At 43.1% G+C, this 13,020-nt stretch overlaps 1 protein-coding gene across 1 annotated transcript in view; it reads left to right on the top strand.

Annotated features, from left to right (window-relative positions):
* SPNS2 (SPNS lysolipid transporter 2, sphingosine-1-phosphate) overlaps window positions 1–13,020 on the top strand; it is a 121,825-nt gene that overhangs the window by 71,571 nt on the left and 37,234 nt on the right. The gene's annotated exons all lie outside the window — the stretch shown is intronic.

The following is a 13,020-nucleotide window of genomic DNA, read 5'->3' as shown; positions in this document are numbered from 1 at the left end:
GGAAGATGCTGTGATCGTTTTCGTGGGGTCTGTGATTGTGGTTCTGATTCAGCTCCTGCTTTGGAAGTCTGTGGGAACCTTTTGTGTGTCTCTGTGGGAGCTGAGTCAGACCCTACATCTTTTTCAATCAATATGCTTACATTTGATGCTGTTTCATCGGATCATGAAAATGCCTGGAGATAACAGCTGGGGACCGTGGTGCTGGCATGAAAGATCTTTACAGGCCAAAAACCTTTATGGCTTTGTCCCATTTTTATGCAGAAACCTGAATTTACAGTCTCTAGGTTGAAAAGTAGGAAAGTTCAGCCACTGTGTCAGTTAATGGATGGTTTGGAAGTGATGTCTGTTTGTACCTATCATCCTGCCTGCCCTGCTTTTATTGTTCTGCAGCAGGAAACCTCACCTTGGGTCAGTTATTTGCTGAGGACACAGAGGGAAGAAGGCATATTTATTTCATTGCCAGGCCATGTGTGTCTCAGAAGCATTCCTCCTTCTTGTGTTGTCTATTAAAATGTATATTCTGCTTGTCCTACTGCAGCAGAGGCCTAACCCCAGAGCCTGCTGATGGAGCACAAAAAGGGTGTCTTATTGCTTCAACCGTGTCTTATTGGAAGGCTCTATAATGCTTTAGCATTATGCTTTGTAAGTAATTATTCCCTCATCTTAAGCTCAGCCTCATTCAAAACATCCTAGGAATGGAAGAAAGGGAAAATGCTCCTTAAAGAGACTGGGGTTGAATCAGATGGGGGAAAAAATTTTAAAAAAGAAGAAAAAAAATAGTAGTGCTGCACGTAAGTTTCCAAGCAAAAGTGAAAATATAGAGTAAGGAATGATAAAAATTTCCTCTCAGCTTAGTGTGATCCTTGCAGGAGTAGTTGTGACCTGAGGAACAGGAGTCATTCCCGGTGCAGTGCTCCACTGCTGCATGCGGTGCTTCTGCAGTAGGGACGTCTGGCTTGGGCAAAACAGTTGAGAAGACCGAGCAAGTCCCTGCTGCAGCGTCTGGGTGGCTCCTTGTGATCCTGTTCCTTTGGAAATAAGCTTCCCAGATAATTGTGTATCGAGGGTATTGAGAGGATGCCAAGTTGGTGGGGTAGAACATGTCTGTCCTTCATGCTGCGTTGGGGTGTCCAGCTATGGGTCTGGAGAAACATTACTGTTTGTTTAAGGATTTAAGCTGACATGTACGTAGCATGGATGTAAATGAGGCAGCTTAATGACTTGTGCTCTTGAGGCTTATGACTTGGGAAGAAGCATGATGCTTCAGGAGAGTTTGGTTAACGATGCCTCACTGACTAAGAAAACAATTAATTTAACCCAGTTTTAGGCTCATTAGGAGTCGTGGAAACTAATCTAAACTTTTGGATTAAGAAGAGCCTTGGTGGTTCTTGGAAGTTGTGCATATTGTCCTGAAAAACAGGATGCAAGAGAGAGGGAAAGTGTTAATCAGCCTCTTTGGCTTGTGTTCAGATGCAAAAGTATGGATTTGGGCCTTTCTTTGGTTGAGCTCTTGGTTCCCTGCTGACACAAAAGCCTTGCTGGTGCTATAGGAGGTGTAAGTGCTTCTTCAATGGCACACTCGGTCTGTGGCCTCCTGGGTCATGCATAAAGGCTGAAAAAAGGACCATTGTGTCCCGAGTAGTGTGCAAATACTGTGGAGATGGGAAATGTCTTATTGTACCAGGTGCTAAATTAGCCTTTTGAAGTGTTGACATTTCTTTTAAATGCATAAAGTTCACATGCTACACAAAACACTGCATTTGCAATTCAGATAACATTGAAGTAGAGTACTGATCTCAAACCCATGTAATAGATTTTGAGCTGGAAATCCCTGGGAATGGTGCTGATCATCACATCTGAAAACATGATTGATGAAATCTCATAAGAAGACAGTGACAAAACATGCAAATGCACTTAATATAGTTAAATAGGATTGTCATTTTGTCAAATAGGCTGGATGTAGAGAATGAAATGAAGCTCCAACATGACAAAACCTTGCCAATTAATAACGCTTCAACTAGTGATGTAACAACTGTTCAAAGAAGATCATGAATAAGAAGCAGCTGCTAGGTAGGAGGAATTGGTAGATGCATGTTTCTCTCTGGAAATCTGATGATAAAAGTGAGACATCTCGTATGCCAGACATCCCACAAGGTCGGCCTTTCTCACAGTACTTGGGTGCTTCTCGGTCTTGGTTGAGTCAGAAAGCCAGAGAACTGGGAAAACAGAAAGCAGGAAGAAAAAATTTCAGAGTTTGGAATGATCTGGTTGTTTTTTCAGCAAAGTTGCCTCAAAGGTCTGACCTGCTGCTGTACTTAAATTTTTAGCACATGCAAAGTAAAATATGCCAAGAATCAGTGTAACCAACAGTGTGGGCAAAGTTGCTGGGACTATAACTTTGTCTGTAGTAGTTTCATTTAAACCTTGGGGCGTTCAATTAAAATGTGTCCTTCATGAACTCTCAAAGCTTGTTCTACCCTTGAAAACATATATAGTTAGAGCAAAACATTCCCATCTGGGTGTCTCAGTCAGTTGAGTGAGGCTTTTTTCAAAGAGCACTGAGAAATCGTAGTTTCTGGAGTTGTCTCAGGGATAGGAACACGGGATTGTGCTCTCCAAGAGTGAGACCTGTCTGCTGGAGTTGATAAATTCCGGTGTAAGAACTGGTCCAAACCAAAGGGTGTTTGAGCCAAGACAGCCCATCGTGTTGATGTGGTTTGATCTCACACGTTTCTATAGACATCGTTGAATGTGAAGATATTGTTCATGCGATCTGTTGGTGCCTGTAACTATTTGTTCTGAAAAATCTGGTATCTGTTTATAGCTGGGTTGCTTGGATTCAGTCTTTGCTTGTGACTCATCTGTGGCTGGAACACGGCACCCTGTTACTGCCTCTGAATATTCTTTCGTTTCACATATGGCAGATCATATTCCAGTATTTGAAAACTTTTGTGTGTCAAGAACCTTGCATTGTTTCCACAGTTGCAAAAAAAAATATACGTTGTAGTTCTCCCAATCCCCTATTTCTGTGATTATGTTATGGTTGTCTTTGGACGTCTCGGGAAGGGGATGGTGATAGTGCCCACTGCCAGAGATGTTTGTTGCAGGCGCTGATAAGTGTGTCCCACCTGACAGATCTGGAACAGAAAGCAACAGTTTGCTTCCGACCCAGAACTATTAAGGTTCTCAGGGGAGCAGTTCGGGAAGATACATTCTGGCCGAGCTGCATGTAATGGTTTTGTAACACGGATAAATGGCCACTATTTCAGCCATGTGAAATGCTGCGGACTCCTCTGTTTGGGGAGCCACAAGGATGAAAAGTTCTTTAACGCAGTGTTCTAGCAGGCACTGGTACCTGGGGCTCTTTATGATCCCTATGATTTATTTCAAAACATCAACCTTTTTTCTTTAGGTCTATTTTGTAAGTAGCTACGCATGTAGCACTCCACCGGATGGTGTTCTGGTGAATAAGCAAGCTAATCTGTTATATTCCTTCCAATTACATTCCAGACCCCTGTCATTAATGCAATATTAATGACCAAGAGACTAAATTGAGAAGACTGTAAATCCCACCATTTGAGTGTCATGTAATATTTTCACCACAGGCAGGTCAATCAGATGAAAAGCCCTTCAGTTAGTAAGCTGAAATGCTGCTTTGTCTTAACTGAGGCTATTGTCAGGACCCGGTGGTGCTGCTTCATCACCCAGTGTCTTGTAATTACATTACCTAGTGGAATGGAGAATAGGAATTGGGTTTACTTTTTTGTTGTTTTTTTTTTGTGTGCTACCCAAAACTGGCTGAAAAGTAATAGAAGAGCCTCTCAGGACTGCCACAGGTTTGAAGGGAGGGCAGTGATTGGAATTTGGATTTCGGACACTGCAATTTTAATGCTGAAAGGGAAATTCACATTCAAAATTCGCAAGTAGCTAAGAAAATCTTGGCCCTGGTTTGTGTACCTGTGAAGCAGACAGCGGCTCCCTGCCAGCTCCGGGAAGCGCTGTGGGAGTCTTGCCACTTCCAGGGTGGTTTTGTTTTTGTTTTTTCTCCGGAGTGCTTAATTAGGTGCTTCTCTTTAGAGGCTATCTGTAGGTATCCAGTTGTTAAACACTTTAGTCGCTGATTGAAGGGTGTGATGAGTGAAAAAGGAATATCTTACAGTCTTTATTGGTTATTTTTATCTACTAAATAATAACATAAATCTTATAAAATAAGGGCACTTTAATCAGCCAGAATCTCAAGTACATTTCCAAATAAAACTTTCCACATTCAATTAAGTGTGCCTGAACAGGTCACCTGGGAGAACTAAAGCCATTAGCAAATACTAGAGACAGTCAAAGGAAAGGTGAGTGGACTTTGCTTCATCTCCCTTGCTCATTTCTATATTTAAATATGCATTTTGTTCTCTTTCTACTTGCTGTAGTGTCTCTTCTCTTCGCGGGGCTCTAAAACCAGCTGAATTTTCCCAAAAGGGAATTGTTCAAAGGTGAGGTGCTGAGAGCTGAGAATTTGTAGGATGCTAAATGCATCCAAATGAGCTGAAGTTTTGAAGTGTTTGACATAGTGTAGATGGATGCTGTAGAAGAATCAGACCTGCTTTAGAAGCTATAGTTTAAGTCCATCCTAATTGCAAAGAGTTCATATATTGACCCTTGAGCAAACGATTAAGTGTACTAAGGTTTCAGTAACTCATAGCTTGCTATTAAATCTTGGTATGGTGTGGTGGTCTCATCTGTAACCTGTTCATAACCTCTAGCCAGCATATAATAAGCGTGTGTGAATAAAACAAATGCGAATGTGTGAATAAAATGTGTGAATACTTGAAGGAAGGCTCAGGGCGTTTTCACTTCAGTGTTAGTGACCTGCTCTTAAGAGTTCAGGGGAAGACCTTTGGGTAAGAGAAGCATCCTTCATTGGACACAAATATTTAAATTTGTATATTTTCCATGCCCAAGCAAGCTTCAGGGAGGCCAAGTGAAGAAAAACCTGTTTAGGCTGAATGCAACAGAGACACAGTAAGTGAGATGGTGTCTGCCCTGTGGATTTAACTGGGATTTGAATAGCTTATCTTTGCTAAAGTGGCATCTTCACTCTAGAACCGTGCTTCTATCCCTTGAGGGCCTGTAAAGTTGTTTCAATGTGTACCAATACCTGATAGGAGGCAGTAAAGACAGAGCCAGACTCTTCTCAATGGTGCTCAGTGAGAAGATGAGGCAATAGGCACAAACTAAAATACAGGAAATTCCATTTAAACACAAGAAGAAACATTTGTACTATGAGGATGGTCAAATACTCGAACAGGTTGTCCAATGAGACTGTGGCTTCTCAGTCCTTGGAGATGCTCAAAACTCAACTGGACATGGTCTTGAGCAACCTGTTGTGTTGACCCTGCTTTGAGCAGGGGGCTTGGACTAGACTGTTTCCAGAGGCCCCTTCCAATCTCAACTATTCTCTGGTTCTGTGACATGCGTGCAAAGGAGAAGAGCAATTTGAAAATGTTGATGAAAGATGGGCTTGGAATCGGGAGTTCAATTTGAAGGGAGGAGACTGTAGAACTTAAATCCAGCGGTGATAGAAGTTACGGGAAATGTCATGTGCAGTAGTGACTTAAAAGGCAGTTGTGATTGTAAAGAGGTGGGAAGTGAAAAGTGATTATGGGTAAGTGATGACACAAGCAATGAGGGGAGAAAAGAGGAATCTAAACCCAATCATGTCTCTGCAATGGGCCAAATGGAAAAAGAGCCAGCAACTGCAGTGAATCTCCCCAGGCTACCCTGCCAGCGTGAGTCACGTCTGATAAGGGAAAAACATCTTGTTGCAGGTGAGAAGGGTAGTTTATGCTTTTATTTATCAGACAAGTAACTGTAGCAAGAACCTCTAAGTGCGTTTGTATCTCTACAGAAAACAGATAAAATACCGATAGCTCACAGCATTGCATCAGAGCTGATAACTCATCAACCTGTCGCCAAACAGACTCCATACAAGCATGTATCCTGGCTAGTTGCTATCTATGCCACCCAGAGATTAAACATAGTCAACTCTTTTGGTTGCAGGAAATCCTGAAAACAATGCTTTCCCAGCCTATTAATGGGGGAGAAAAGTACCGACCAACAAAACATCACAGTGAACAGTTCTGCCCCCACGTTATTTTGTATTTTGGTCTCTGCTGGTAATCCCCTTGAGGGATTAGTTAAGATTGCTTGTAGATAAAGGTACATACTCATCTTCCTTTGTTCCTCCATAAAGATCTCCCAGACAGTAAGACACCAAAAGGCCAAAATTTAGCATGAATATTCATTTACTTAAAAGGCTGGACTTGGACTTGACAGGAAGACAAGTTCTTCAAGACTGGCATGGAACAATTCACCAGTACTACATATGAAATCCCTCTCTAGCCCTTTACAGTATTTATTCTCCTTTTATTAAAGGAGAGTTTGAACCATTGGTGTTTGAGAAGGTAGGGTGTGTGACTGTGATACCTAGATTTGACACAGCATGCCTGTCAAGTGTGTGGCCCCACAACTTGTATCCACCAATGGAAGCCAGGTGCTCCGGTTATACGTATTCAAAATTTGTAAAGCTTTAAGGGTGCACAGAGGTGGAAGACGTATTTAGGCTTATCTGTTCTGCTGTAGCCTTTGTCATCCAGCCTGATACAGAATGGAATTTCAAACATGAGCATCATTGTTTAATGTCATCTTGTCTTTCACAATATGTCAGTGTCCTTGTTTGACTTGGAAACTTTCAGATTCTCAAAGGTGATCCCCTCATTACTGGGAGGGGTAAGAGAAATGGAGTGGTTAGTGTTTAAGCAAATATGTCACCTGCATTTGTAATGTCATTCCATTGCTCAGCTCTCCTAGTGACTCTCAGCTAATGAGCTGGAATTTGAACTGTGAGTTTACAGGAGCCAATGCTCTTAGTCACAATACCGATACTCAGAAGCATGTTCCTGGTTTGGTTTGCATCACGGTTGATGGTACATCTTTGCGTACCTGCGGTGGAGGGTGTGGTGTGTCATCTTTAACCACTTACATCCCTGCAAAGTGCTGATACGGTTGGGAAAACTTAATGGAGTGCAAGAGGAAGGGGTGTTTGCCTGGCCAGACAGAGCAGGTTCTGCTCGGGAAAGGCAAATGCTTGCACAGAAGTGTAGCTGTCAAAAGGGACCACTGTTGTGCGGCTCTTGAATATACATTTGATGATCAGAGAGCTGGAGCATCTCTCCTGGAGAAGAGAAGGCTCTGGGGAGACCTTACAGCAGCCTTCCGGTACCTCAAGGGGCTGCAGGAGAGATGGGGAGGGACTCTTGATCAGGGAGTGGAGTCATAGGACGAGGGGGAACAGTTTTAAACTGAAAGAGGAGAGATTTAGATGAGATCTCAGGAAGAAATTCTTTGCTGTGAGGGTGGTGACACCCTGGCCCAGGTTCCCCAGAGAATCCATGGCTGCCCCATCCCTGGAGGGGTTCAAGGTGGTTGGACGGGGCTTTGAGCAACCTGGTCTGGTGGGAGGTGTCCCTGCCCAGGGCAGGGGATGGGACTGGATGATCTTTAAGGTTCCTTCCAACCCAAACCATTCTATGATTTGAGCCCTGTGGGTTTTCTTTGGTCAGCCAACTCCTGTGATATCTCACATTTACCGATCTTCAGCTGATCTAACTGATCACTTGTGTCTGTCGTGGTACGCTGGATGTCACCAGTGCAGGACCTTGCCAGCTGCAGAAATACAAGAGTGTAACTACACTACAGTTCAGCAGAGTTTTGTCTAGAAACTCAGGGAAATTAAATCAATCCCAATGCTTTCTCTTTACCTTATTGTCAGTCCACACACGTGTATTTTAGCCTTTGTGTGGCAACCCTAGCTGCCTGGTGGCATGGATGGTTTTCCTTATGCTCATCTTCTTTCCAAGGATGCAAACCCTCATTCTATGCCCTTGTTTGCTGCATAATATTTATATAATAAAAGAAGGAAAATTAGGCAAACCTCAGAAGTTCAAATAGGGAATTTCATGGTGCTGAGCCCTGTTTTGCAGAACTGAATATAGAATCCATAGGAGGTTAACTCCTCGATATCCTCATACAGGAAAGGGTGCAGGTGCAGTTGCTGTAGCTGTAGAAAAGATCCTTCTTTCAGACCAGCAACATAGTTCAAACCATGGCTTGCACTGGTGCTGTGCATCCCTACTAGTAATTGGTATGAGGTTGGCTGTGTCTGAGCCATCGCATCGGTTCGTGTGTCCCTACTCTGTAAGAAGCGTGGATTCAGGTTGTTTATGTGACCCTTACAAGCTACTCCACATTCAAATGCAAATACTTAATAACCGAAGCTTAAGGATCATATGATTCTTTAGACAGTAAATCTGGTTATTCAGAGCTGTACACATATTTGGCAGATTATGGGTTTATCACTGGCAGCTAATCTTTTAGAGAACTGTGGCTTAATTCCTTTTGTTAACTAATTAAAAAGAGAGAAAGAAGTTAAAGCTGTAATTAGACCTATTAAAACCTGTGTTACTCGCTCAATGGTCTATACAAGTAGGATAAATGTATAATTAGCAGGTTTGTCCAAACATGATTAAAACCAGTCACGTGTCCCAGGCCATCAAACATTTATGTGTGCATGAGATTGAGAGGAAAGTCAGTATGAAAATGTGAACATAAACAATGTCATACTTTGCAGAGAAAATACATGAACTATATTTTGGCACATTGTAAATATTTAAGTCAATAATGAAAGCTTTTTTTTTTTTTTTAGATTAAAGTTCTGGAAGGATTGTGTCACACCTGTAGCTTCTGATAGGACAGTGTCATTGGCAGCAGTAATCAGACCAGCTCCACCTGACCCCATGAGCTATCGCTGCGGTTGCCTGTGGTTTGCTGATAGTTTTAGAAATTTAGAAGTTAGTAGGTGGCACATTCCTATTAGTGATTGGTGCATTCCCTGAGGCATAAGGATTTGCGTCCCTGCCAAAACTCACATCTATTTGAGAGGATTTGGTTTCTTTTTTGTTTGGGTTTGTTAGTCTTCGAATCACAAAGTAGTAAATTCTTCAGCTTTAGAAGGAGGGCATATTTTTTCTTCCATATAGTTAGAAGATGGGAAGGAGGGAGCAGGTCCATTGACTTATCTACCTCACATAGGCATGTACGAGTGCTTTCTCTGTGCACTAGTTTCTGGTGGTGGCATCTCTTGAAGGGAAATTCCCAGGAAGACTGTGGTGCTTCCAGGTGTCTCTGACAGCCACCATTCTTTCCATATATTGGTGGTTTATTCCATACTGGGATCTTCCCTGGCTTGTGTCTCATCAGCCCCTTTGTGGCGCATACAAGTTGGAGAAATGGTCTTGGAGCATCTTTGCACCTTATACTGCCCCCAGAGCTCTCAGCAGCCGCGTGGTGTGGTTCAGGTGTCCCTATGACACCCCTCCCCAGGTGCCCGAAGCCAGATGGGGATTTCTGCCACACAGTCATTCCAAAAAAAGCCATTGCATCTCTACAAACAGGGGATGGTGGCAGCCCTCATGGAGGTGCAGGCATCTCTGACGTGACTGCTAACTAAGATTAAAGACATAAATAAATTGTTTGCTGTAATAGCTCTTGGTTTCAAAAGACTTCAGTTGCAAGCACTGACCCAGAGAAAAAAACTCTGAAGTATTGAGGTTGCTGGGCTTAACCTATGGAAAAGGAATAAGCTCAGGTGCTGAAAGCTGAGTCAGATGTTTTCAATTTTCCTGCCAGAGTGAGAACTATTTGCACAAATTACAGGAGAGTTCCAAAGTAATGTAGAAAGGAATAAGCTGCTTTAATATATATCAATTTCTACTTGGGGAACAGTGAAATTCAGTTAAAAGTCTTAACTGCCTCTATGGCTTTTAAGCACAGATAATGTAGAGAAGAACTTGGCTGGTGTCAGCCCTTTTTGTCTCACTGAACTGCTGAGAATCTTGGGGTGGGACAGAAGAAAAAGCACTTGGGGGAGAATCTAGCGCAGAGGAAATGGTAGAAGTGTGGTGGTACAGCTGTGGGGGAGAAGGATGCTTCCTCTGCGTGGGTAGTATCTGCTGTTCCCATTTGTTTATGTTGGTTGTCATGTTCACACACACTCGGAGAGGGAGAGGCATGTTCTTAAGGGTGTATGTGTATATAAATACACACACGCATAACATAGCAGTTGTCTATATTGCACACATAGTGGTTTTGGGACCAGTTTCTAAGTGGGTCATGGTATGTCTGTGGTCCAAATGAGTAGCAGGATAAGAATTTTGGGATTGTTTTATTGTTTATATTTTTTCTTCCTATATGAAAAATGAAAAGATTAGGCTTCTCTCTGAAAGGACAACTTCTTGTCTTGGGGAGCTTCCCACCTCTCCATCTTCAGAGCTGATAAAAACTGGTTTTGACTGAGTGACTAGGCATGGCAGATGGGGGTTCTAGCTTAATGTAACCAATTACTGCACAATTTTGTTGTATAGGTTCCAATAGGATGCATGCTAACCAAAGATCCAGAAATCTTTCAGCTGGATAAGAGAAGGAATTAACTCTTTAATCCTAGATATAGAGCTCTGAAACCAGGCACAACATAGAACACAGAATTATAAATAATTCCTGACTATTGTTTTAGTCTTTTGTATGTTTTGCTGAGTAGTTACACCTAAATAGCTGCATTGTCTGTAGTCTTGAATATATCATCGCAGAAGGGCAACACCATTCCTGTCTTTATGCAGATTATGCTTTAATAAGACTGCTTTTATTGCCAACCGAAGGCAGAATCTCATGACTTAAATTTGGAAACTGCTGCCTCAGAAAACATAGTTTAAATATTAAACAGATCTTTGGAGTGTGTAAGCGTGGGATAAGCCAGGGAGGAGGATTCGAGGAGGAACTGGGGGAGAAGAATGAACATGTTACTTGTTGCAGATGATTTCATTGTATTGGGACTCTGGTTTTGATGGAACCGAGTCACCCTTCACCACAACAGGAAAACTTTGTACAGTTTTCCTGCTTTATGCAAGGACTGTAAGAGGAACAGCATTATTTGGAGGAAATTCCTGCCCAGTGCATTCACTGGGAGTGATACTGGCTGGTGAGCACAAACATGTGTCATTTTTGTGTAGGTATTTCACATTTGAGGAACATCCAATGCATTTGCGAATTTCTCATTCTACAGGTGTAACTACTGCTGTGTCTATACTCACCCCGGGGCTGGAGATGACTATTGTCCCTGTCACCTTCTCTGTGATCCACATCTGAACCTCTTAAGAAACCAAAATCAGCCTCCAGTCCCCCTGCTTTCTAATTCTGCGTGACTAAGTCATTCAGCATGTTTTAAATACTGTTGCTCATGCCAAATCCATCGGTTACCTGTGCGCCAATCGTTGTCAGCATATTTCTGCAGTGGAGTGGTTTAGCATTGGGTAATTGGCATAAATTAAATCGCGTGAGTCACGGTGTTGCCCTTTCTGCGTCCGCCCACACGTCTCTCTTACATATGTGCAGCTTATGGGGAGATGTACGAACGATAGCAGCGCTGCAGCCGCCCTGCCAGCAAACAAGGAACTTGCATGCACTCAGAAAATAGGTATTGATGCAGAATTTACGTCAAAATTAGAGGAAGTGAAGAGCGCGCAGAAGTATTTGTTTTGTGCGACTAAGGAACCCTCAAGAAATTCTTTTCAGCCAGAGGCTTACAGTGAGGAAAACAAAGAAAACGTGTCAGGGGTAGATTTTTCTCTGCTGATGGATATATTTATGACTGAGGCATGTGGCTTGATGTCTGCACGGTGTTTTCTGTATTTGTGAGCAAGACCCCTGGATTCTGGCATGGCTTTGCTGTAGAGCACAAAGGCAGTCGTGTCCCTGGAACTCAACTCTTCCCCAGCTGTACAAGGGGAATCAGTGATTGCTCATGGTTCTCAAAGCACTTTGGTGTTTAAGGACATTATCGTAATCCCTGCTGTTCTTCTCACGAATGATCTATACAATAATAACAATAAATTGAGCATTTGTAGAGGTTACATTTGTAGACATAGATTTCCCCGTGATTACAGTTTTCTGCAATTGACTGTTTCAAATTTCTGCACCCGCAATTACTTCTGGGTGTAGCTCGAGCTGCTTAGATGTCCCAGAACTTGATTGTGCTCATGTGTCAGGTATTTAGGTGCCAAGATACTGTGCCTTGTGGCTTTGCACGGCAGGACCTAGAAAACTGCAAGTGCAGAGAAAGTGATTGGCTTGAAAATCGGGTCCTGACGGCTGAACAATTCCTTTTCGTTCCTTTTAGGCGGCGTTGTGCTGCATGTGAAATCCCTCTCCTTGGTCTGTGGCATTCCCCTTCGCTCAGAAGGGCACATAACTCTCTGGGTAGCCTTTTAATGCCCTTGCAGCCTGCGCATTGTCCTGTGTGGCTCTGAACCTGTCACCTGGTGGTCCCGCTTTCTGAGTACACTGGTGTTCCTGTGGTTTGCAGTAAAGCTCGGGTTGTATCTCTGTAACTGTGTGCATCTCGGCTCAGACTGCAGCCCGAGGTTTTCGGCAGGGCTCGGTGTTGGCTCACTCTGCCTTCCCGCCGGGAGGGGGAGATTGATGCTTTTTTCCAAGGTGAGTGGTGTTCAGCACCTTTGAAAAACTTCCCTTATTCAGTAACTTCTAATCGAGGAGCAAATCGAGAATTTGGGGGAGTGCAGGCTCAACTCTTTCACAGCTTCGCAGAGCCTGTAGGATTTCAGCAGTCTTAGCTTGTCCCTTGGCAGGTCGGGGTTGTGCTGGGCAGGTTTTGCTTTTCTGGACCTCAGAGCGAGATCCCTTCCACTCATCCCTCTCCCCACACCTTCCTCTGCCGGCACCCGGGCTTAGGAGCGAGCTACACCCTGAGAATGAACTGAGCATCTTCTGCTTGCCTTGGAGTATCCTCTTGAGCGCCACTGGGTACACATGTATTTATAACCGCTTTTCTTTCATGCCTATAAATCTTCACAAAAAATATAGTCCCTTTCCTCCCCAAATTAAGGCAAATTAAGAGAG

The sequence above is a fragment of the Numenius arquata genome, chromosome 18 (assembly GCF_964106895.1).
Source record: "Numenius arquata chromosome 18, bNumArq3.hap1.1, whole genome shotgun sequence".
NCBI lineage: Eukaryota > Metazoa > Chordata > Aves > Charadriiformes > Scolopacidae > Numenius > Numenius arquata.
The sequence above is the reverse complement of the archived record's forward strand: the minus strand, read 5'-3'. Positions and strand labels throughout refer to the sequence as shown.